The sequence below is a fragment of the Dipteris shenzhenensis genome, chromosome 2 (assembly GCF_047967505.1).
Source record: "Dipteris shenzhenensis isolate YYH24624 ecotype China chromosome 2, Dip_SZ_1.0, whole genome shotgun sequence".
NCBI lineage: Eukaryota > Viridiplantae > Streptophyta > Polypodiopsida > Gleicheniales > Dipteridaceae > Dipteris > Dipteris shenzhenensis.
This window is the reverse complement of record NC_141597.1, coordinates 57,629,798-57,656,565: the sequence shown is the minus strand read 5'-3', so window position 1 is coordinate 57,656,565 and position 26,768 is coordinate 57,629,798. Positions and strand designations below refer to the sequence as shown.

The 26,768-nt window shown below is 45.7% G+C and overlaps 1 protein-coding gene and 1 pseudogene across 3 annotated transcripts in view; both read right to left on the bottom strand.

Moving 5' to 3' along the window:
• LOC147905037 (large ribosomal subunit protein eL20z-like) overlaps positions 1-26,768 on the bottom strand; it is a 40,557-nt gene that overhangs the window by 8,959 nt on the left and 4,830 nt on the right. The window lies entirely within an intron of this gene.
• LOC147905038 (uncharacterized) lies at positions 18,703-25,105 on the bottom strand (annotated as a pseudogene).

The window sequence follows — 26,768 nt, the reverse complement described above, 5'->3', positions numbered from 1 at the left end:
TCTTGTAATAATAATAATAGAAGCAAACCACCACGCTGGTAGCAGTTAATATCCTAGTGTGCAACCAACCACCGCGATGCTTATGATCTTGTAGCTCTAGAAAGGGGGTTCGATCAGCGTAGTGGGCTCCTAGACGCATCTAGTTTGGAGATTCCAATTGGCCTCCACAGGGTTGGAGAAGTGGTCCCCAGTGGTATTTGATACTATGTTGGAGGGATCAGGTTTCACGCATGATGGACGAATGGATGGGGCCACATGGACTGGAGCTTTGGCACACCCATGGTGCTGAAGTGAATTTTCAGTTGAGCTTCAAGAGGGAGAAGCCGATGTATGGTTTGGCGGTAGGGGCTATCAGATTGCCGCCTAAGGCAAAGATTGACTAGGCGTACTACTGGCCACTCAAGAAGTGCTGATTTGTTTGGAGTGGAAGTCTCCTTTATGATGAAGTGAGCATGGAATAGTTGGTGTCCACCCTAATACGCCAACGTACGGACACAGACTACTCGCCCTCCAAACCCCCTTCAAAGTCACAAAAGGCAATTTTTGGATGTCCACATCTATGTTTCTGATTGTGAGGGTAGTGTCATCTGCAAATTGTTGATTAACCAACTGGTTTCCTGAGGGGAGTTCTATGCCATTGATTTCACCTGCATCCACTTGTTCTTTAATCAGCCACCCTAAAGCATCAGCAGCAATTGCAAATAGGAGGGGGGCTAGAGGGCACCCTTGTTTGATGGATCTCTTTTACATAAAACTCTAAGACATCTCCCCATTCACATAAACCTTTGTAGAAGCATTTGATAGTAGCAAGGCTACATAGGAGATAAAGTTCTTCCCCAAACCCAAGCTTTTTTTGTTTCCTCAGCATGGGTGCACCCTTCCCAAAGATTGATGATAGTCTCAAATAAGTGTTTGTTCTTGATGAAACCTTTTTGTTCTTCCAGGATCCACTTGTCCATCTTGTGTCTGAGTTTCAAAGCCATTGCTTTGGCATATATCTTATAAGAGCAATTCAGCATAGTAAGGGGCCTCCACTTTTTTAGCATTGTTCTGTACCCTTCCTTTGGAATAAGTTTAATGACACCTCCATTTAGATGCTCTGGGAGCAGCCCCTTTTGGATACTCTCATTCCAGACAGCCAGTAGGGAAGGGCCAGCTATGTCCCAAAAGACTTTGTAAAATTCAGCATGAAGCCCATCCTCTCCAGGGGTTTTGCCATCAGCCATTGCAAAAACAGCCTCTTTGAGGAGAATGCACATGCGAATCATTGCACACCTTATACAATTTGGAAAGTGTATCCCAAGACTCCTTGGCTACCTTGCATGAACAATTCTTGGCTATCTTGCAAGAATAAATATGCGGAATGATGGTCCATTCCCCTGACAATGCAATCAAGGTATGTGCATTGGCATCTTCACCATCCCATCTATTCCGATCTGCTGTAGGTGGTGCATGAGAAACAGTTACAGCAGTAGCTATCATGGATCCTCCCGATGTAGCAGATCCGGATGATCTTTAAGTAGGAGCTCCACCTCTTGAAGTCGTGGTGATAGTGTCAGTGGTAGGAGCAGGTGAAGCTAGCCTGACTTCTGCTCCACTAACCACATGTCCAAACACCTTTCACAACAACAAAGGGTAGTTGGTCCCATCAAGTTTATTCTCTGGTGCCGAATATATCATTTCCTACCATTTGCAAGGAGGCAAAAATGCACAAATCCCAAATTTCACTAAAAAACTTCAAAGGCAACTCACTTCACAACAACTGCCAAAGTGTGTTCCTGCACAACACTGCAAGTGCATGTAAGTGAAATCACCAAGGCACGAGGGCCCAATCCGAATGCAAAAGGAGCAAAGGCACCGAACTTCGAGAGGATGCATGTACCAAGCATGACAGGAAATCAGGTCCAAAATCTTAGGACGAAATTCTCCAACTGAATTTGCAGAAAATCAGAAATGGGTTGATCAAAGCCAGGAAAATTCCAACAAATTTTGATTAAGTATCTGCCTGCAGTGACTTTTCAGTCAACACAGTTGTGCAAATCAGTCAATGTTTGACTGCTTCAACAAATCTACCACCAAAATTTTGGTCGAATCAGTTGACTTGTTGACTGCAGCAAAGGAATTATCTATATATGAAATTGAGTGTGTCTGTACACAGCTGTAAAAAACAGCCAGTTTTGGCTCTACCAGAGGTAATTTTCTTTCGCTACTTTGACTGAAAGAAGACGCTCAGCAGGCTCTTGACCAAATGCTCCCAGTATCAAGAGTCCAGCATGAAGGCTTTGAGGACACGCGTAAAGCCTGGAAAGATTCATCCCCTACAGTTGGACTGATGGTAGAGGTGGATGACATAGTTGATCCTGTGAGGGACTATGCCAAGCACGCTGCAATTATTTTCTTTCCAAGTCGCATGCTGGTTGCTGCAGATGTTGGAAATTGGTTGACCAGGACACTTGGTGGTTCTTTTGTTTGTAAGGACCATTATGCAGCAAGGGGTTTTTTTGTGACAGATGAGGAGCATAAGCAGATGCTACTAGAGCACTCTCCTCTCTTTTTTGGGCAGCAAATGGTACATGTCCTTCCATGGTCACCAACCAGGGACTACCAAGCCCTCATCCGCCATCGTTGTCTAGTTTGGGTAGAGGTGGTGGATTTCCCACAGTGTTTGGCTTCCCTTTTGCCTAAAATTGTAGCATCTCTGGGCAAAGTGGTCTTTCCTCCGAGACCAAATGGGAATTCAAACAGATTTTGCATTTTATGGGATAATGATAATCCCACACCTGAGTCTTATTATGTCACTGTAAATAATGTTGATATGGGAAGTGCTTTCTACAAGCTTAAGTGGGGTTTGTTTGCAAGCACTTGTTTTGAATGTAAGAAATTTGGGAATATGGCTTCACAAAGTCCTTTGCGTTCGCAAAAAATGCCACAGGCTACTATGCCAGCTCAGATGCAAAACCAAGACACTGGTGGGACTTCTATGATAAAAACAAAGGTGATAGACAGGTGTATGTTGCCCAAGATAAAGGCAAAGCAACGATTGTTACTAATGGGAATGATCTTACTTCACTGCCTTCCACTTCTCAATTTAAAAAGAAAAAAAAGACATTACAGGAAGCTTGGCAGACTCCGAGAAAAATTGTTACAGCCAAAGACCATTACCTCCACGCACATGGAATGGTACTTCTTCTAATGGCCATACCCCTCAAGAAAATTCAGGGGTTGGCATTACTTGGGCTGCTGTAACAGCCAGTCGTAACCTTTTCCCAGAAGAGGATATTGTGGGTTTGCTGTCCTCTCAGCAGGAGCCTTTGTCACCTCAAGGTAGAGGCCCTGACCCTGAGGTCGACATGCAAACTTGATATGTTTTTGCCTCAGCTGTATGCAGCATGTGTTGCTCATTTCTCTAGACAATTTGGGCTTGCAGATCTTCCTTCACAAGAGGTTCTTACAGCAAGTAGCAAATGTTGTAGCATAATTGAGATCATGGTAGAGGCAGAGAGTACATGAGATAGAAGCAAAGGCAAAAGGCCTTGTATTCATGAATAGAGGGCCATTATATAGGCACCATGTTGTATCCAATGTACATCATATGTGATGTCACAACAGAAGCCACCAAGATCCTATAATCAAGCCACCACCTCCATGAATCTCTCAATCACACACCACACACCTAGATTCACTCAATCACACCTACTAACACCTAACCAAGCACACCATGTGTTCACACACTCACAACCATAGACCTTAGGACCCTAGGTATTATCCCATAACATCAATTTGTCCTTCATTCCCCCAACTAATTGATGACCTCATCCCTCATCAGTAGTACATGGGATGCTCCATGGCTTGCCCACCATCATGTGGCAGCACACATGGCCCCAACCTGTGACTCAATCCTAAGATTCTTGGTTTACAACTGGAGATAGACAATGACTATGCATGGGAATACCGTTAGATCTAGCACGGTAAAACATAAGACTAACAATCATTTGAGGGGGACATCCCAAGGCAGAGAACCCTTATTGACCACACACACAAACAAAATCTACTTTGAAGATGTGGGGAAGTACCCCCCTTTGATGGAAGTCCTTTTGCGTCTTCGTTTCCATGCCACCATGGTGTCGGTTCCATATATGTAAAATGAAATATTCGATGACGTCCATGTGAATGATAATGTCAATCGTGCCCATGTCGATGTAGACTCTTTGCCATTGTTGTTGAAAAGTCCATGATTGGTACCATAGTGCTTCTTTCCACAAGGTATGACCATTTTCAAGAGCGGAGAATCCGTGATTCTAGCCATGTAAAGCTCAGGAAACTAAGCAACTTTGCCTTCTGTACCTCGCTCAAATTCTTAATAGATAAAGAGTTTTGAGGCTTGGAAAGTTTGATGATGTGACAGTTCTATTTCTATGTAGAACCTGTGCTTAAGAGGCACTGTGCTTAGCAGGAAATATCTGTGTTCACATGCAGTAGAATATTGTGCTTGTAGAGACCTGTGTGCAGCGTGGCTACTGATGTGACAGCTGTGTTCCTATGTAGAGGAAACTGTGCTTTACTGGACGTTATTGTGTGCCATGTGTCAGCAATCTGGAGGGTCTAGAAACCTTAAAACAAGGAAAAAAAACTAACTAAAACCAAACAACAGTGACACCGGCGACAGAGTGTATGGCGGAAAGAGAGCAGCGAGCAGCGATGATGGAACTCGACGATTCCTCCCTCAATATTGCCTCTCCCACGGCTTGTGCGATGACCCAAGCTAGGGAGTTGTGGGACAGCGCAACAGCAAGGATAGAGCTGCGTTTGGATCAAAGCTATGTGGGCAAATAGCTCACACGAACTATTTGCAGAAGATGGCGAGCCTTTTGCTGAGCGGAAAAAGCAGAAAAGAACGTTGGAAGTGGAGCTTGTATAGCCACGCTTGTGTTGTGCCTTGCCTTTGTCAAATGTTTCTCTAATACTTTCTTCTGTTTTGTTATTTCATCTCTCCTGCTGCACAAAAGAAGCACTGTCTGTAGGCAGGCGAAGGCCTTAGAAGAGTTCCAACAATAGCTCGGACACTACAGCCAGAGCGAAGGTAACAGCCGTGATAGCAAGTTAGGTGGGCGCTTTGAAGAAGCTACAATACCAAAAGTCGGAACCTTCCTTTTGCGCATAGAAGTTTCAACAGTAAGGTGACATCAAGGCTAACGTACACAAAGCCACCAAGTAGCATAGCAGACCGTGTGGTATCTTAGTAATAGGCGACCATCAAAACAGCTGCAAGTTGAGCTCCAAACCTCACAGGTCTACTGTAGATGGAGCTCAAGGTCTTCATGTCGGAGATGAGGCAATGGAAGAAGAGGGTTATCATGTGGCACCAAGGAGGCTATGGAGGGTAGAAGGGAAGTAACACAAAAGCAGCATGGGCAGGAGATAGAATTCTAGACTAGGCTTGTAAGCTAGCTCTGATACCACATGTTGTAGCATAATTGAGATCATGGCAGAGGCAGAGAGTACATGAGATAGAAGCAAAGGCAAAAGGCCTTGTATTCATGAATAGAGGGCCATTATATAGGCACCATGTTGTATCCAGTGTACATCATATGTGATGTCACAACAAAAGCCACCAGGATCCTATAATCAAGCCACCACCTCCATGAATCTCTCAATCACACACCACACAACGATTCACTCAATCACACCTACTAACACCTAACCAGGCACACCATGTGTTCACACACTCACAACCATAGACCTTAGGACCCTAGGTATTATCCCATTACATCAATTTGTCCTTCAGCAAACTCCTTCAGTATGTCTTTCCTATTATTACTCATGCATAGGCTATGGAGCTAGAAGGGCCTTTTACTGAAAGGAAATTCATTTGATTTAATAAAATCATGTGGCAGATGGAAATCTCCAAGATGGTATGGTCTCACAGTTGAGTTCTTTCTTGCCTATTGAAATATTCAAAGTCACCTGAATTATGCATGATCAATTCTACTTGGGAAAATCATCGTCTTCCGGATTCATGGAAAAAAGAAATTGTAAAACTTCTTCCCAAGAAGCACATATGTGAATCATTGGCTGATTGGAGGCCTATCAGAATACCGAGCAGGATCTATCATCCTTGAACTAGGTTTGGCTGCTGGTCATCACGTTACTTTTCAGAAATCTAAGTTGCTGCCACTGCATTCCACAGACTGGCAATCTATTTTATGGCCAGGCAAAATTGTCCAGCCTACTCAACTGGTTTGCCACCTTGGTTATCCTTTAGGTTGGACGATTACTCCACGCCAGCAATCTGATTGGGTTCTTGCAAAGTTAAAGAAAAAGCTTGAATATTTGAAACTTGCCACTTGGCCATTGCATGTCAGGCTACGGATTGTTCAATCCATTTTAATGGCTTACATACAGTTTTATTTGCCTTTGATCATGTTCAGCAAAGGAGATCTTAGTACCTTCATGTCTATGGTTATGGAAACCTTCTGGCACTCTAAACATGGCAAAATAAGTTTGATGTTGCTTTCGATGCAGCATCTCTGTTCACCAAAAATGCATGGGGGTCTTAATATTCTTAACCTTCATGTACATATTCTTGCTCATAAAAGCAAAATGATGCTGCAATTTATACAGGGTTCTCAGCCGTGGGCTGCCATGATGCGTCATTTGCTCTCACATCTTACTCCCCCTGCTTTTGGATATTGGCAGCCCGCTCCCTGGGATTTCATTTTGGGTTCTATTGATGGTAAAATCAAGGGTTGTCCACTGGTTTCCAATATGTTGATGGATTGGAAGCACATTCTCTCATCTGGAATGGCATGGTAGGGATTCTTTACAGGGAAACTCCTTATGATCTGAGAGCATACATTGGTCGAGGGTCTTTTCCCATCCGCTGACTTTGCAGGAGCCTCAACGTTCTTATTTTCTAAGTCTCAAAGTCATCCATTCAGTAGCGCATGTTCATCATGATGATTGAACCCCTCTTTCTTTTCCTTTGGCTGCTGCAAAATATAGTCTTGGCATGCACTATCGTCCTGTATGGTGTCATATTACTTTTATGCTTCAAGAGTTGTTACTAGTACCTCCATTAGAGATTGAAGAAAGGCTTCAAGACTGGACTCTCATTTTCCAGGGTCGTCATGCCGCCCATTAAAACTGCCTCATATCACAGTTTCTTCACTGTACAAAGTTATTTTGCCCTTGCCTTGGGCTTCGTAGAGGGCAAATAACCCTTGGCATATCAATCGACCTGTAACATGGTGGCGAAAGAGATTGCAGGGGATTTGGAATTCGAAAATTCCTCTTCGACAACAGGTTTTCTTGTGGAGAGTCTTGCTAGGAGTTCTTCCATTTGGGCAGATGCTAGTGCACAAACATATAGCTCCGGCAATTTGCCGCAGATGCTTGGCTCCATTGGAATCAATACCTCATCTTTTTTGGCATTGTTCTCATACACGTGATTTTCTTGGACTTTTGAGACAGCGCTTGCGAACCTGATTTCCAAGTGCCTCTTTTGTAAAGTATTTCTGGTTGTTTGGGGTTCACCCACATAGACGGGGTTTTGATCTGTTTTTCATTTGGGTTCGATATTGGGCACTTTGGAGTCTATGGAAGGACAGAAATCATAGAGTTTTTTTTTTTTTTCAAGAAAGAGACTTCTATTAAGTAAGAGAAAAACCCTGCGAGAGCAAGCTCAAAGCGGAATACATCATGAAACCATGAGGATAAATAAACTCCCTCAAAATGAGGTGGAAAACAACCAAGGCTGAGGCTGAAAGTGCCACCTCAACCCTATAAGAGTCTCAGAGAAGAAAGGAGAATCCTTCCATTCCCTGAAGAAAGAAGCTCTCCTAGCTGAGGCTGCACGGGAGTCTTCCTGCATACTCGTCCATATGGCCATCAAAGTGTGTATGGTGTCTTTCCAGATACTAGCCAATGTGTGTGAGGGATGAACTTGAGTTTCCTCCAATGCCTCTGTGCATTTGGCTCTCCAAATATGCCAGGCTGCTATGCTCGCCAGTATCCCCCAAGAGGTATCCACAAAGGCATGTACAGCTGCAAAAGGAAGGTGTGGCATCACATCCAAAGAACAGGACTCAACCTGATGACGTCGAATCGAAATGGCCCAAGAAGAGTCATGTCTCTCATAAAAGACCTGAGGCCCCGTAAAATCATAGAGTTTTTGGTGATCCAATTTTTTCAATTTACTCTGTTTTTAGTGTTAGAAAACAGAAGGAAAGAATCACTCCAACCTCCAACCAAGATCTCTCCCGCTCTAGCAACACTCAACTCAGATAATTGATCACAGATACAATACTCACTCAGAGAAAACTTAGACAGAGAGAGAATATATTCATCCACCGGATGGTGGGCAGAAAACTGGCTCCAGGAGAGCAATACAAAACTCAGCCAAGTGCTGAGACAAACTGAAGGAACTCTCTCTGTCAGAAGATGCCAAATCTGAGTGCACAGCACAGCCTAAAACTTAGGCTTTCTGTCCTGCACTGGATGCCAAAATGAAGGGAAGTGTGGGCCTTTTATAGGCACTGCCCAGGCCTGCTGGTATGGCCGACCAGCAGGGTCGGTCCCCTGACTGGTGACCGACCAGATCAGTCTGGAAAACCGACCAGGGTCGGCCCTGGTCGGTGGCCCTGGTTGGGCCGACTGGCCCTGCCACAGGCCCCTATAAAAGGGTGCCCTGTGCAGCCAGTCCATGCTTCTAGGAAGGCAAGGAGCCCCCCCCAAATCTCTGCTGTTTGCTGAGTCTCTCTTTCCCATCCCTCCTTACTCTCACCGCCCCTTGTCCCCACAAAACGGGGGCTCACAGGTGGGAACAGTGAGTCTCTAACACCCCCCCTCAATGTCACAACTGTGGGCCAATCCCCATGCATTTGATGAGGTGCTCCATCTGTTCTCGAGGGAGTGCCTTCGTGAAAAGGTCGGACAAATTGTCCACGGTCGGGCAGTAGGTAAGCTCGATCACGTCGTCAATGATGAGCTCTCGAACAAAATGGTAATGAACTTCGATGTGTTTGGTCCGCGCATGGTACACTGGATTCTTGGCAATAGCTATGCAACTCTGATTGTCGCACATCAGCACTGTCGCATTCTCCTGACACACGTCCATGTCCTCCAGAATCCATCTCAACCACAATGTCTCACAAGCTGCTGTACACGCGGCTCTGTACTCTGCCTCTGTAGATGAAAGGGACACTGTGGGTTGCTTCTTACTTAGCCAAGAGATGGCTCCAAATGCAAGTAAGAAACAATATCCTGTCGTCGACCTTCTGGTGTCAGCATCACCTGCCCAATCACTGTCACAGTACACGCCTAGTTCAATGCCTTTGGTGTAGCCGATCCCAAAGGTGCAAGTACCCTTCAGATACCTCAGCACTCGTAAACCTGCATTCCAATGATTCTTCCTGGGAGAAGCAGAGAATTGACATAATAGCCCAACTGCATAACAAATATCAGGGCGTGTATTGGTAAGGTAAAGCAAACTTCCTACCAATCGTCGATACAAAAGAGTATCAACCAACTGAGATGTGTCGTGAACACTTAGCTTAAGCCCGACCTCCATGGGAGTTAATGTTGTTCTGCAATCCTCCATCTGAAATCTCTTCAGAATTTCTCTGCAATATTTCTCCTGTGAAATGAAGATCCTGTCCTTAGCCTGCTTTACTTCAATCCCAAGGAAGTAATGTAATAACCCAAGGTCAGTCATCTCAAACTCAGACATGAGTAGCTCCTTGACCTGTGAAATCTTCTTGACATGATCACCTGTCAAGATAAGATCATCAACATAGAGGATGAGTACCAATCGCAATCCCTTCTCAATGAACAAGTAAAGGTTTGCCTCAGAAGGACTCCGACTGAGCCCTATCTTCTGAAAGAATATATCAATCCTTTGGTACCAAGCTCTGGGGGACTGTTTCAGCCCGTATAACGCCTTCTTCAACCTGCAGACCTTTAATGGGGACACTGGATCTTGAAAGCCCGGTGGCTGCTCCACATATACCTCCTCCTCCAGGGTTCCATTAAGGAATGCGGACTTCACATCCATTTGAAAAATAGGCCACTGGAATTGGGCAGCAAGGGCAATCACTGTCCGGATAGTAACCATGCGAGCTGTGGGAGCAAAAGTTTCATCAAAATCCATGCCTTCAGTTTGAGCAAAACCTTTCACTACCAACCTTGCTTTATACTTATCCAAGCTGCCGTCAAATTTGTATTTAAGTTTGTATACCCACTTAGTGCCAATGACTTTCCGTCGAAGGGGCCTGGCCACTAAGTCCCATGTATGGTTCTTCAGGATAGCATCCATCTCTGCCTGCATGGCAGCCTGCCATTCGGGATTGTCCTTCGCCTCCGCCTCCGCCTCCGCAAAGGTTCTTGGCTCAACAATCTGAGCCACCAAAGCAAAATTCACGGATGGGGTCTTTTGAAGACGTTGAGACCGATGCAATCCGGAACTGCTACTCTCAGGTAATGAGGTGACACGAGACTCTTCTAATGTTCGGAGGTACCATTGGGGCAACTTTTTCTGCTTCTCTGTGGGACGGGAACTTCTGCTAGAACATCCTGCTCTTCCTGAGTATCGGGTGGAATATCAGCTTTTGATTGGGTAACCTCTTGAATGGTCAATCTGGGACGGGGTGGGATCGGGGGTTGAACAATCTCCTCCTCCTCAATCTGAGGCTCCTCCTAGGGTTCAGGTTCTTTTTCCGCGAAGACAACATCACGACTGATGAGTATTTGCTTCTTTACTGGATCGAAGAGGCGGTAGGCCTTGGATTCTTCACTATACCCAACAAAGATACATTGTCTGCTTCGGGAATCAAGCTTGGTCCTGTCTTCCTTGGGCACATGCACCCACGCTTTAGAACCAAAAATGCGGAGATGAGTAATAGAGGGCTTCTTACCATAAAATGCCTCATATGGAGTCTTGTCCTTGACGGCCTTCGTCTTGGTCCAGTTGAGAATGTGTACCGCTGTATTGATAGCTTCACTCCAACAGGCTTTAGAAAGATTTCTCCCTCGGAGCATAGCAAGTCCTATCTCGGTGGTGGTTCTATGCTTTCTCTCGGCTACCCCGTTTTGCTGAGAAGTATGTGCCGTGGTGAGTTGCCGCTTGATCCCATGCTTGCGACAAAATGTATTAAACTCACTTGAGGTCAATTCTCCCCCCTTGTCTGTGCGAAATGTCTTGACATCTTCCCCTGTCTCCTTTTCAACTCTAGCCTTCCAGTCTTTGAATTTCTCAAAAGCCTGAGACTTTTTAGCCAAACAATATACCCAAGTCATTCTACTGAAATCATCCACAAAGAGAAGTGAATACCTGGATCCTGCCCATGATGCAGTAGACATTGGACCACAAATGTCGGCGTGAACCAACTCAAGTGGTTTGCTGGCCCGAAACGAAGCTTCTTGTGGGAACTTATCCCTGTGCTGCTTGCCTTCTAGACAAGCCCTACAGACATCATCCTTGCCTGTAATTGGTGGAAGTCCATCCACCATCTTCGACTTTGACATTTCAGCCAAGATTCCATAGCTGACGTGACCGAAGCGCTCATGCCAAAGTTTGGACTTTCCGTGATCATCATGAACCAACATTGCACTGAGACGGTACAGTCCATTCTCTTCAACACCCTGTGCCAGCACTTGCCCACTCCCTTTGGATGTCACGGTAACCTTGCCATCTTGAAAAGAACTGCCATGTTGTTTTTGTCCATCTGGCTTACAGATAGTAAATTCTTGCAAAGGTTGGGTACATAAAGTACTCCAGAGATATCCTTCTCCTCACCCGCCGTGGTAATGAAAGGAATGCTACCTATGCCCTTCACAGGACATGTCCGGCTATCCCCGACAGAAACTTTGGAATCCGGGTGTGTACTGTCCATGGTTTTGAACCACGTCCTTCTGTTGGACATGTGCTTAGAAGCACCGCTGTCAACATACCAACCCTCTTTACCTTCACTAACTGCATAAGCTGAACAATGTTCACTGAGTAAGAATAACTGTCCAGTTGTCACATTGGCAGAATCACTCTTAGGCTCTTCTTTGTTTTTGGCTTCTCTTTTCCGCTTTTGATCCGCCTTCTTCTTCCGGCATTCTTTGGCGGAGTGGCCAAGCTTTTCACAGTAAAAGCACTTCATTTTCTTCTTACGTTCAGCGTCCTCTGATTTCTTGGAATCCTTTGACTTGCCTTTGCCAGGCTTGTCTTTGGCAACCAATGCCTTTTCGTCAGTTTGCGTAAAGAGTTTCTCTCAAGCCTCCTCCTAAAGTAGGAGTGGACAAAGCTCCTCAAAGTTGATTGGCTTTGTCCGTTGACCCGCAGTGACGGTAGTCACAAAACTTTTGAAACTCCGTGGCAACTTGTGGAGTGTGAGTAATGCTAATTGACTCGAGTCCACCTTCTTACCAACCGCTGCGAGCTGGTCCCGCACAACTTTCACCTTCGTCAGATGATCATGAACACTATCACCCTCATTCATATCAAGGTTATAAAGCTGATGCTGCAGTGTGATGATACGAGCTGTATTATCGGTTTCATACAGCTCCTTCAATATGGTCCACGCCTCTGAAGATGTTTCTGCCAACTGGATATGAGGAATCACAGAATCTGATGTCGTGCCTATAAGCATTGCTAAGGCCTGAGCATCCCTCTCCTCCCATGCACAGAGTTCATCCGCATCTGCTTCAGCTAGAACTTCACCTCTCTTGTCCACAATGTCCTCCGGCTTTTCTTCGGTCCCATTGACAATCTTCCACAACCTCCGTGCCAACAGATGGCTTCGGATCTTGACTTTCCAGATTGGAAAGTTTGTACCATCGAGCTTTCCAGCTTCACCGAAATTAGGGATAAATGAAGAAGGAAGATGACTGGAGAAGGAGGAAGGACGAGCAATGGATGTAGAGGCTTCTCATCACTGATCCATCTCGGTGAATAGCTAAAAAACTGAATAACTGAAACAGAAATAAATGAACTGACCTTCTGTACTGGACTGAGCTGAAAACAGAGTTGCCTTACTGCCAAGGAACTCCTTCCTTCAAAGAGTGTTTTTGATGAGGAAGAGTGGAGAGCCTATGGCTCTGATACCATGTTAGAAAACAGAAGGAAAGAATCACTCCAACCTCCAGCCAAGATCTCTCCCGCTCTAGCAACACTCAACTCAGATAACTGATCACAGATACAATACTCACTCAGAGAAAACTTAGACAGAGAGAGAATATATTCATCCACCGGATGGTGGGCAGAAAACTGGCTCCAGGAGAGCAATACAAAACTCAGCCAAGTGCTGAGACAAACTGAAGGAACTCTCTCTGTCAAAAGATGCCAAATCTGAGTGCACAGCACAGCCTAGAACTGAGGCTTTCTGTCCTGCACTGGATGCCAAAATGAAGGGAAGTGTGGGCCTTTTATAGGCACTGCCCAGGCCTGCTGGTATGGCCGACCAGCAGGGTCGGTCCCCTGACTGGTGACCAACCAGATCAGTCTGGAAAACCGACCAGGCTCGGCCCTGGTTGATGGCCCTGGTTGGGCCGACTGGCCCTGCCACAGGCCCCTATAAAAGGGTGCCCTGTGCAGCCAGTCCATGCTTCTAGGAAGGCAAGGAGCCCCCCCCAAATCTCTGCTGTTTGCTGAGTCTCTCTTTCCCATCCCTCCTTACTCTCACTGCCCCTTGTCCCCACAAAACGGGGGCTCACAGGTGGGAACAGTGAGTCTCTAACATTTAGGCACTCTTTACAGCAATCTTTTTATGATTGCTTGCAAACACAGTCTATAGATCATGATGTATACTTGTCATATATTGAGATCTTTTCTTGATGTATTTGGGCACATCCAACTTTGGGATAGTGACTTTGTAATATAATGCAACAAACTTTTTCACCCAAAAAAATGTGTGTGTGTGTGTGTGTGTGTGTGTGTGTGTGTGAGTGAGAGAGAGAGAGAGGCAATAGCAAGTATATATATATGTTGGAATACCACCTTGGCCAAGAGGAGGCACTAAGTAGTGAAGGACCCAAGTGACCACATAGAAGTGTGTGAGGGAGGGCCTATCAATAAAACCCTTCCACGCTTCCAGCCTGATCGAGCAAGCTAGGTGGCTTGACCCGACCAGCAAGTCGGGCTGACCCGACCCAAATAGGATCAGGTTAGGTCAATTTGACCCTACCAAACATGTCCGGTGACCTGACCACGTTGGGTGCCCAAATTGGGCCCCAACCCTAACCTAACCTTGGGCCTAGTTAGCTTGCCCCAGCCAGCCTTCAACAGACTTGAAGTCTGCCTTGACCAATGGCAATTATGCTCAGGTACCCAGCCCCCCCCAGAATGTAAGTCGACTCCTTTCACAAGGCAAACACGCCCACCAAGAAGCCCTCTCTCACTGTGAGATGCCATATATTGTAACACCCTCTCTGCAGCTCATGGTGTATAAAAGATCTGGAGAAGCAAGCCGATGAAGATGTAACTATGGACCCTCCAGCACCACAAATACTAGATTCACATAGGAGAGAGCACATGACAGCCCGGATTCGCAAAACATAATGCCACCTCGAAGCGAGGACTATTCTTCTGTGTCGGATACTCCCAACCTGAGGTGGACTGACCAGCCAGCAGGAAAGACAGTGGAGAGCAGCTTTGCTGCAGCTCTAGAGCAGTCTACAGCAGCAAAGGAAGGCTTGGATCAGAAAATGGAGGCCTGGAACAGCAAGTGGCCCCCCCTAGAAACTTGTGGGAGGATGGAGAGGAATTAAGATTTGGCTAAGAGGTGCGTGAAAGGGGCCTATGGACATGTCTTGGATCCAGAAGACAATTGTCGAACTCTTAAAGGCACTTGGTGCAAGAGGGGCCATGTGGTTGAAGCATGCAATCCGAGTGTGTCCTGGAGGGCTTCCCCCACATATCAGGTAAGGTCTTCCCTACATGCCATTTGTTTGAAAAAAGCTGCCACATGCAAGGGCAGCTCGCATGGCTGCTGCCACAAGCCAGTGCTTTTGAATCCTTGTCTGTATTATGACTGCAGGGCTCAACAACTTCTGCCTAAGTTTCATTTCAGATAAAGAGGCAAACCCTCACTTCGTGCAGCATTTCAGAGGCCAGGCCGGGATAGTTCCAGTTTGAGAGATTTTAACTATGGTTCCTTATTGATGCATTGGTTGTCCGCAAGAAAGATTGACACTTTCATGCCAGAGTAATGCAATGCTGAAGCACAGAATTGAAAAAAATGGGCAGATGCTGGACTTATGAGGAGCCTCGTCTGGATTGATCAAGAGATGCTAAATACAAGCCTACTACAAGAGCTGATTTGCACCAGCTATGCATTGCCACCTAGTGGAAATTAAGTGATAGTGTATACCAATCAGAAGGCTGATCCTTCATACTTGATCTATGGCTGGGTGGTAAGCCTGCCAACTCCCCCGATTTGATCTTTGCAATCTATGCTTGTTTTGCTGGACTTCATGTCAGAATAGAACCTGAATTCATAGCCTAAAATTTCTTCAAGGCCAAATGGCGAAGCCAAAGCATGGGCAAAACATAGCCAAGGCAAAGACTGTGACAAGTCAATGCAACCCATTCACAACGGTCTGTATTATGACTGCAGGGCTCGACAACTACTGCCTCTGTAACCGGCCTTTGATCACAAAGGGCAGTGCTGTTGCAGATAAGTGCACACTAAGTGTACTATTTCCTAGTCTACATTTGTCTAAGTCTAGTCTAGTCTTTATGTCTTGAGTGTGTGCCATGTGGCACTTCTACAATTATCCCATAAGCACTCTTGCTTTATGTCTTGTACTTTGGCCCATATATTCATGGGTCACATCATTGCAATCTATCACTCTAGCTTGTGTCTTGTCTACACTCTTCTCAAGGTATTTCTTGTCTTTCAATCTTGTTATTTCATTTCTAGTTTCTAGTTCTTGCTTCCATATTCCAACATGGTATCAGAGCTAGGTTGATCCCTCTTCTCTCCCCTCAGTCTGCCTCTTCTCAGGTCTCTCCCCCGCTGCAGATCTGCCCCTCTTCTCAGATTTCTCCCCCGCTGCAGATCTGCCCGCCTCTTTCTGCCCCGCCATTGCGCGCCAAATCTGCGCGCCAGATCTGTATATTTCCGCTCCACATCTGCGCCAGATCTCCGCTCCAGACCTGCGCACCATTTCTGCCAGATCTGAGCGCCAGATCTGCGCAGTTCAGCCACAGATCTGCGCCCATCAGCTCCCGCTCCTGCTGTCGCTCCTGCATCAACGTACGAGAGTGTCCGTACAGATCTGTGCCGTGCAGATCTGCTCGCCGTACCTCGGCATCCGTACTCCGTACAGCGCCGTGCAGATTCGCTTGCCATACCTTGTCGTCCGTACTCCGTACTCCGCTGTCCGTACAGTCCGTACGACTGTACAGAATCCGTACCTGCACATGCCGCACTTCTCCAGCTGCTGTTCGAGATCTGCTCCATCTTCACGGAGATCTGCGCCCCTTTTTGCACCTCTGCCTCTGCTTGGGATTAAGGTACTGTACTTCGCCTCTTTCAATTTGTTGAGCAGTTTCTCTCTTTTGCTAGTTCCTCCTGCTTCGATGGGCTGTCATATGCTATGGCCTTGACAAAGTGGTGAGAGAACTGGCTTCTTGGATCTCTCCTTTCATTTATTTCTGCAATATTGTAAGGGAATAGACACTGCCCTTGCATCCTAGCAAGAGGTAAGACCTTCCCACATGGCATCTTCCTCTCATTCTCTCATATCTGTCGACAAATTCAATGGGTCCAACTTTCATACTTGGCAAATCAAAATCAAGTGCCATCTTATGAAAGAAGGTCTTTGGGACATTGTTCACCGTGCTGCTCCCGAAGGTCCCGACACTGAGCAAGTTGTCACTGCCAAGAACGACAAAGCCTATGCTATCATATTGCTCCGCCTTGGAGATGATTACATTCATCACATCTCTGACATACAGTCTGCTCCTCAAGCATGAATCACTTTGGATACCCTTTTTGGACCCCGATCTAAAAACTCTAAGATTGCACTTATGATCTCATTCTTTGATCTACATATGCAGGAAGGAGCTACTATAGCCTCTCATGTCAATTATCTTCGCAGTCTTATGGTTCAGCTTGCGTCAGTCAAGTCTCCCATCTCCGAAGATATTGCTATTGCTGTGCTTCTCAAAAGCTTACCTGACACCTATGCTACTCTTGTCACTACCTTCAAGTATCATAATAATCCTTCTCTTGAGGGTATCATCAATGCTCTCCAAGAGGAAGAAAGAACTCAACAACGAAAGGTAACTGACACTGCATTTTTAGCAAAAAAAGGAAGTTCTAAGGTAAGAAAGCCTTGCACCCATTGTGGCAAAACTAATCATATGGAGAAGGACTATTTCAAGGCTCATCCATGCACCATTTGTGGCCGTGATAATCACCGGGAGAGGGACTGCTACTCCAAACCCTCTACATCAGCCCCTGCATCTACCTCAGCCCATGTTGCTGCAGCATCTCCATCAACAGATCCTGCTGTTCCTTCCTCATATGATGAGAAGTGGGCTTTCTGATTACTTCTATGTCTTGTCTACCACCTTGACCACCGATGATGTAGGTCAAGGGGTTCTAGTGTCTTGGTCTTTCTGTTTGACTACAGTCAGTCTTCTGTCTATCTAGTCTTATCAATCTATCTGTCTTTTAATCTGACTATGTTTTGTTTTAGATCCATCTTGTCCCTACCCTTGTGGACCCATATGAGGATATCACTTGAGGAGGGGTGTCTCAGGATCTTTGTCTGTCATGTCTTCTATCTTGTCTCTCAGTCTATCAGTCTTTATGTCTGTCTTCTAGTCTTGTCTTTCTGTCTTACTCCTAGTGTCCACTTAAGGAGGGTGTTGGAGATAAGTGCACACTAAGTGTACTATTTCCTAGTCTACATTTGTCTAAGTCTAGTCTAGTCTTTATGTCTTGAGTGTGTGCCATGTGGCACTTCTACAATTATCCCATAAGCACTCTTGCTTTATATCTTGTACTTTGGCCCATATATTCATGGGTCACATCATTGCAATCTATCAGTCTAGCTTGTGTCTTGTCTACACTCTTCTCAAGGTATTTCTTGTCTTTCAATCTTGTTATTTCAGTTCTAGTTTCTAGTTCTTGCTTCCATATTCCAACAAGTGCAACTGTCTCTACTATCTCACAAAACTGAAAATACAGCCAACTTGAAAGATTGCCTTTGTCCACAAACAAAACTCAGAGCATAAAACTTCACTGCATAGCATCATGGAACCATTTAAGACAAGGGAGGCTACAATGCCCCTACTCAGAAGCGTAAAGAAAGACAACTGTTGGCCCCAACACTTGGCACCCCTTGCAGTATTTATTTAATTACTGGTTAGCTCAAAATACAAAGGGGCTCCCTTCAAGAGCTCACCCACAGGTGCAACCCAGTACAATGCCAACCCGTGGCAGTGCTAGTGACCAACTCCCAGTGCTATTCCTTTGGTTCCTTTCAAAACTCATGCATATCACAAGTAGACCAATCTGACAGCATGCCAAGCAATGCATTCACACATATCCACGCCATTACTGAGCCCAAGGCTAGCCGAGGTACCCCCAGTAAGAGAGTATCACAACCAGTGCCCCAATCCTCTTCTGGGCCAACGGCAAGGCATCCATCCTAGCAAGAACTCAGTAGGAATGGCAGTAGCATAGAGTAGAAAGAGAAGATGAGAATTCAGCCAACAGAAAGAGCCTGTTTAAGCCCGAAACAGCTCCAGAAGTAGGTTGAGTAGCGGACAGCAAACTCTGGTAGGAGGGAGCTGCCTATGAGTGTCTTCCAGCACCAGAAAGTATCAGAAAAGAGAGCGTCCAGCAAGCTGTAGCAAATCCGCCATAAATGTGTCCTCCAAAATGGAGTTTTCAGCCCACCAGCAACTCTGTTTCCAGTGTGCCTTGCACCAAGCAGGAGCACGAAGAGAGGCTTCCAAGATTATGACTTCAGAATTCAGAAAGGAAGACTTTTGTCGCGAAGAAAGTCGAGAAAAGCTTCAAAAGTGGCCCAAAATGGAGGCGTCCAGGTCCACGAAGCATGCCAACAGCAAAGAACACCAAGGGGAGGAGAACTGTCATGAAGAAAGCTTAAAAATCCACTTCAGCCAGCAAGAGGAGAGCTGCAGAAATCCGCCATGTTGAGAATGAAGCTGCCCTGGTAGGGGAGAAGTCTCAAATCAGCAAGGAAGGGAAAGGAAGGGCTCCAGGGGCTTCCAGGGGTGACGCCTAGGTGCCATAAGGCAAGCAGAGAAGCCACATGCAAACACATGTACAAAATGAGGCATGGGATTTTAATGCCTCTAGGGGGTTAGATGGCACACCATGACCCTAATGCTTGGGAACCAATGACCCTAGTTTGTAGGATCTCTAGGGGGTCAGTTTTTAAAGAATGACCCTAGTGAACCAAACCAATGACCTTAGAAATTGAAACCACTCTAACAGCACCAGGAGTTGCACTTATTGCACATGAAATCATAGGTACCTTTTGGGCATTAACTAAGGCCCCTAGCCTAGTACCCTAGGCTAAATTCAATGACAGTTTGTTTAAACACTTCACCATCACCACCACGTCCCCGTGACATACCCCCTCTTGAAACAGCAAACTATCTTGTTTGCTGTCCCAAAATTACAGCAAATAGGAAAGGGTGTCACAATAGGCATAAACAGCCCATAATCAATAGTACAACATCGCATGAAGTACCAAAAATACAATGTACATACAACAGGACTGCAGATCCATTCGTATGGTAGTGTATCAACCAACTGGAGTGTCATGATCACTCATCATAGAAGTCTCACGGTAGAAACACTCTCAACATCAGTGCCTCAGGTGAAACCGCAGTGTCACCAAGCGACCTCTAGATATCATGTGAGCCTGTATGCACTGTGGGTGCAGAGGTGCTACCCCCCCCATAAGCACCCGGTAATGCTCCAGACATGTGCTCTGCTGACCCGGCATGAGTCGCTATCGCAGTAGGCTCGAGACCGAATGCCTCAAGGTAGAACTGTAAAACCTGAGGTGAATCTACCAATTCACACTCTTCCATCCAGATCGCATCGTTCGCAAGATAGTTTTTGCACTTTACTCGATAGCGACTGGCAACTCTACCATTAACCTTTCGATCCTTATGTGCCACAATCTACTCAGGAATCAAGACCTCATCTTGCTCATCAACTTCAAGTTGCTCTTCAACAGGCATATCTTGTGGCACTTCTCCATGAGAAGGATTCAAAAAGCTAACATGGAAAGCATTGTGGTGGTCCACTGCTCAGGTAACTTCAACATGTAAGCTACCTCATTGATCTTCTCAAGAACTTGAACGGGGCCGTAGTACCTCATCTTCAGCTTGGTGTACAGCTTTACCTTCCCTTTCTTGTTCCTGAGGCGTGCCTTCAGAAAACGCAGCAACACCCAATCACCTTCTATGAAGACCAAGCTCCTGCGATGCTTATCCACAACTCTTTTCTGCTTGTCCTGGCTGCATTGGAGGGCATACTTAACCTTTTCATAGGCTGCCCGCAAGTCCTCCACATACTCATCTGCCCAAAAATCTTCTCCTTTGTATGCAAGATAGGAGGAACTTTCTCGCTCCTTTCACTATTTCAAACGGTGCCTTACCTGTGGAAGAGTGCACTGTATTGTTGTATGCATACTCAATCAGTGGCAAATACTGTTCCCACTTTGCTTTGTGCTTAGACACATAACAATGCAGCAAATCCAAAGCTGTAGAATTTGCCTCTTCTGATTGACCATCAGACTGTGGATGATAAGAAGATGAAACCAGCAGTGAGGTACCCATGTCGTCAAACAAACCTCTCCAGAACATGGTGGTCAATCGTGGATCTCTATCGCTCACGATAGACTCAGGCATCCCATGGTACTTGAAAACAGATTTCAAGAACTCCTTTGCCATCTGCTCAGAAGTAATCTTCTTCCTTACTAGATGAAATGAGCCATCTTGCTGAATCTGCAAATTATGGTCCATATGCCATCATGACCAAAAGGAGTGTGAGGGAGATCAAAAACAAAATCCATGGCGATACTCTACCATGGTCTATAGGTAAAGGCTGAAGTAAACCGGGCTGTTTCTGCCTGTCATACTTCACCTTTTGACAAGTGATGCATGTCCTGACATAAGCTTCAACATCCTTTATAACTTTCAATGAGCACCTTATGCCTCAATGGCTGTGTTACACACAGCTTTCCATGCATCATCATAAATCCGTCCTTAAGTGTATAATGATCATGCCAATTTCCCTCCATAAGCTGATCATAAATACGTGCAAAAGCATCATCTGTAGCATATTGCTCCTTCATGGCATCAAGCTCATTGTGATAAGCAATGGTAACTGCAGATACCTATGGTTTCTTGGACATAGCTTCCGTACGTGGCCTTCTGGAAAGTGCATCAGCCACTACATTTTTCTTTCCAGCCACATGTACAATCCGAAAATGGAGAGGAAGTTTGCCCATCTCATGTGCTTCTCTGACAACTTTCTCTGAGTGAGAAAGTATCGCAGCGATTGATGATCAGTTTGCACATAAAAATCAGCACCCAAAAGATAGTGCTTCCACACAGTAAGAGCATGAATTACAGCTACCAACTCTTGCTCATATACATTCATGTTGTGTTCAGCATCTCGGAGCAGCATGCTCTCATATGCAACCACTCTGCCTTCCTGCATAAGTACTCCACCAACACTATTGCCACTTGCATCACATTAAAGAACAAAAGGCTTTCGCAAGTCTGGCAAAATGATGACAAGATCAGAGCATAGCTTTCCTTTCAGCTCATTGAATGCTGCAATTTCTTTCTTCCCCCAACGGAAAGGCACTTCCTTCTTCTGCAAAGCATGTAAGGGTGAAGCTATCTCAGCAAAATAGCGAGTGAAGCGCCTGTAGTATGAACACAAGCCAAGAAAACTACGGACTTCATGTAGGTTCTTCAATGGAGGCAAATTCTTGATTGCCTCTATCTTGGTAGGGTCCATCCTCACTCCATCTCGTGAGATGATGTGTCCCAGGAAATGTATCTCTGGCATAAAGAACTCACACTTCTTTGTGTTGACCAGCAAATTGTGTTTCCTGAGTTCTGCAAATACAACTGCCAAGTGTTGCCTATGCTCCTCTTCATCTTTCGAGTGCACAATAATGTCATCAAAGAATGTACCCACAAACTTCTTATGCTCTCTGAAAATGCGATCTATCATGCGATTCAAGATAGCAAGAGCATTAGTCAAACCAAATGGCATGACAAGAAACTCATAAACCCCAAAAGTGGTCCTGAAGGCAGTCTTATGTACATCTTCGGGCCTGATTCATATCTGACGGTAACCACTCTTCAAGTCAATGAGACTGAAGATGGCTGATCCCTCTAATCGATCCAAGATGTTATCAATGCGTGGAATAGGAAATCGATTCTTGATTGAGATCTTCTTCAAAGCCCTGTAGTCAATACACATTCTCCAAGATCCATCCTTCTTCTGCACAAGTAGGACGGGAGAACAATATGGAGAAGAGCTTGGCTGAATCAACCCCTTCTGTAACAATTCATTCACCTGACACATGATCTCCTCCTGCTGTGCCGCACTCACCCTGTATGGTGGTCGGTTAGGTGGAGAACTGCCAGGAATGATATCAATGGTATGATCTTCTGGCCTCTTAGGAGGTAACTCCTCTGGGAGTTCATTTGAAAAACAATCTTGAAACTGAAATAAAAACTCAGTTTGCTGTTTTTCCAGCTTGGAAAAGTTAGAGTTATCCTCAACTGGTTCTTTTTCTTTGACAGAAATCAAATACGCTGAAAGATGCTTTTTCATTACAGAAGAAATCGCCGAAGCAGATACAACTGGGACTGATTCTCCCTTCGAGTTTACATCTATGACTTGGGTTTTACCCCTATAAGTCAAGGTAAGCTTCTTATCATGTGTATCTATGATAGCATGCACACGGTACATCCAAGGCATCCCCAACAAAACATCACACTCAGATAAAGGCATCACATAAAAATCCTCATAGTCCACATATCCCTGAATGTGAATCCGTAGCTTCCCTATGATAGGAGTGACAAGGGTACTAAGCTCCGGATTAGCCATGTTGGCCTCACAAAGAGGACTAATCTCCTCTGGTCGAAGACCCAACTAAGCTGCAAGTTCAGGAGTAATGAAATTGCTTTGGCTCCTAAATCAAAGAAGTACAGACACTGCTGATCCCGTAGCTTGCCCCATGCTCTGCACATCTATGTCTTCTTCTCATCATGCTCACCCCCAATGATGTCAAGTATATGGCCAGCACTCGGCTTGGGTTTCTTGCCCCTGGGGTCCTCTCTATTGCCTTGATTAGTGTCAGCCCGAATGCTGCAGGTTCTTTGCTCACCCCCAATGATGTCAGGTATATGGCCAGCACTCGGCTTGGGTTTCTTGCCCCTGGGGTCCTCTCTATTGCCTTGATTAGTGTCAGCCCGAATGCTGCAGGTTCTTTCCTCTTCTTGTTAGGACAATCTACTGCCCTATGACCCGTCTCTTTGCAGAGAAAACACCTCCCTTCAGCAAACAACTTGTTCCTCTCTTCAGGAGTGAGAGAAGAGGGCTGCTGTTTTCTCCTTTGCCCTGCCACAAAGTTTGATTTAAGAGGGAGTTTTCCAGCTTGCTATGGTTCCCTTGGCTCCTCCTTGAAGCTGCTTTTGAAACCTGAGACTCTGCCCTGCATGAGTGAGTAAGCTGTGTTGGCATTCTCTATCAACTGTGACATGCTGGAAATGTGTGTCTGGGTGCAATAGTCCCTCAACTCTTTGGGAAGCCCACAACAATACTTTTCAGCTTGCTCTGAAATGGGGACTGTTCTGTAAGAGCTCACAGGTAGAAGCGCATCCCAAAACTTCTTGTTGTAATCTTCTAGATTCCTGCATTCCCTAGCATTCAAGTTATGCCACTGAGTCATGACATCCACTTCAAAAGTAGTGGTGAGCCATGTGGCTGAGAATGCCTTTTTAAATTCAACCCATGTAGCAAGTGTTTGGCCCTGAAGCAAAAGGTTAGACCACCACTGCATGGCATTACCCTTAAGGAATGTGGCTGCCTTCCTGATTTTCGAGGACTCCCTGAAGTATCCTCCAGCAAAAGCCAAGTCAAATTGCTGTAAGAAAGTAAGAGCCTTCATCCTATCTGCATGACCATTGAAGGGCTGCAAATAAAGAGGCTGCTGTCCTTGGGGTCCTTCTGCATCCCCTAGCATTCAAGTTGTGCCACTGAGTCATGACATCCACTTCAAAAGTAGTGGTGAGCCATGTGGCTGAGAATGCTTTTTTAAATTCAACCCATGTAGCAGGTGTTTGGCCCTGAAGCAGAAGGTTAGACCACCACTGCATGGCATTACCCTTAAGGAATGTGGCTGCCTTCCTGATTTTCGAGGACTCCCTGAAGTATCCTCCAACAAAAGCCAAGTCAAATTGCTGTAAGAAAGTAAGAGCCTTCATCCTATTTGCATCACCATTGAAGGTCTCAAACTTCACTGCTGCCCCCCCTTCCTTGTAATCTTTCATCTTGAGCCTAGGCTCCAACTGATCATAGCCAGGGGGCTGCAAATAAAGAGGCTGCTGTCCTTGGGGTCCTTCTGGAGCTTGAAGAACACCCCCCACAACTAGGTTTGGAGGCACAGGTGGTACTAGCTGAGTGTGTGACATCGTGGGACTGCCTCCCTGCAGTCCAGGCTGTATCCCCACATTGGCATACAAAGAATTTGGGGCTGGATGTGAGGTCATGGCCTGAAATATGGATCCACCTCCAAAGTGTGTAGGCTGAACCACATACTGTGGTTGGGCTTGCTGCCCTTGCTGCACATTCTGAGCATTGCTACCATGCTTATTCCCACCCTGCCTCTCTGGAACTGCAAGTGGCTGTACCACTGGTGTCAATGGCTCTGATAGTGGATGTACCACTGGTGTTGGTGGCTCTGGTAGTGGCTGTCCCACATGCATCTGTGGACCCTGAATGGGTTGTGCCTCTGCCCTCGGCATCAAAGCTGGATTATGCACAATCTCAGCAAAGCTCTGAGTGAGCTGAGTCAAAACTTGCAACACAGAAGCCATCTATGTTTGCATTACTCCTATAGCATTTGGCTGTACACTTGGGTCAACACCCAATGCAACTGTACCCACAGGATTTTGCACTTGTGGAGCTGGCTGCCCCAATGCATCAACTTGAACATTCTGCCCTTCATGGGCTGCATCATGCACTCTTATTCTGGGGTGTGCTCCCCTTATCTGTGGCTCTGGCTCAGACTCTGAGTTTGCATCATAACCAAGCCTTATATGCTCCATATCCAAAAGCAATGGATGGCTGTACCAAAATCAGCAACTGCTTTCTCTACCCAAGCTGCCCAAGGACTCCTCTGGATGATTTGATCAGGGTCCCGGCAACGGAACCACTATAACCAGCCTTTGATCACAAAGGGCAGTGTAACTATCTCTACTGCTTCAAAAGTGGGCGTCCAAGTCCACGAAGCATGCCAGCAGCAGAGAACACCAAGGGGAGGAGAACTGTCATGAAGAAAGCTCGAAAATCCACTTCAGCCAGCAAGAGGAGAGCTGCAGAAATCCGCCATGTTGAGAATGAAGCTGCCCTGGTAGGGGAGAAGTCTCAAATCAGCAAGGAAGGGAAAGGAAGGGCTCCAAGGGTTTCTAGGGGTGACACCTAGGTGCCACAAGGCAAGCAGAGAAGCCACATGCAGACACGTGTACAAAATGGGCTTGGGATTTTAATGCCCCTAGGGGGTCAGATGGCACACCATGACCCTAATGCTTGGGAACCAATGACCCTAGTTTGTAGGATCTCTAGGGGGTCAGTTTTTAATGAATGACCCCACTGAACCAAACCAATGACCTTAGAAATTCGAACCACTCTAATAGCACCAGGAGTTGCACTTATTGCACATGAAATCATAGGTACCTTTTGGGCATTAACTAAGGCCCCTAGTCTAGTACCCTAGGCTAATAAATTCAGTGACAGTTAGTTTAAACACTTCACCATCACCACCTGTCCCCGTGACAGCCTCAGTTTCATTTCAGATAAAGAGGCAAACCCTAACTTCGTGCAGCATTTTGGAGGCCAGGCCGGGATACTAGATAGTTCCAGTTTGAGAGATTTTAACTATGGTTCACTATTGATGCATTGGTTGTTGGCAACGAAGATTGCCCCTTTCATACCAGAGTAATGCAATGCTGCTCATGTTGAAGCATAGAATTGAAAAACATGGGCAGATGCTGGACTTATGAGGAGCCTCGTCTGGATTGATCAAGAGATGTAAATATAAGCCTGCTACAAGAGCTGATTTGCACCAGCTATGTGCTGCCACCTAGTGGAAATTAAGTGATAGTGTATACCAATCAGAAGGCTGATCCTTCATACTTGATCTATGGCTAGGTGGTGAACTTGCCAACTCCCCCAATTTGATCTTTGCAATCTATGCTTCGTAGCCTAAAATTTCTTCAAGGCCAAATGGTGAAGCCAAAGCATGGGCAAAACATAGCCAAGGCAAAGACTGTTGACAAGTCAATGCAACGCATTCACAACAGTAACCATGTGTGGAATAATTGCACATTGAGTAAGTTCTTGCCTTTCCTCTCAATTCTAAAATTGGCATTCCACTACAAGAAAGTGCCAGACATATATATGCAAAACACTGTACGGTGATTAGCAATACATAGCTAGCAGTTGATGCAGGCCACATGTGCCATGCAGGGCAGAATGGTG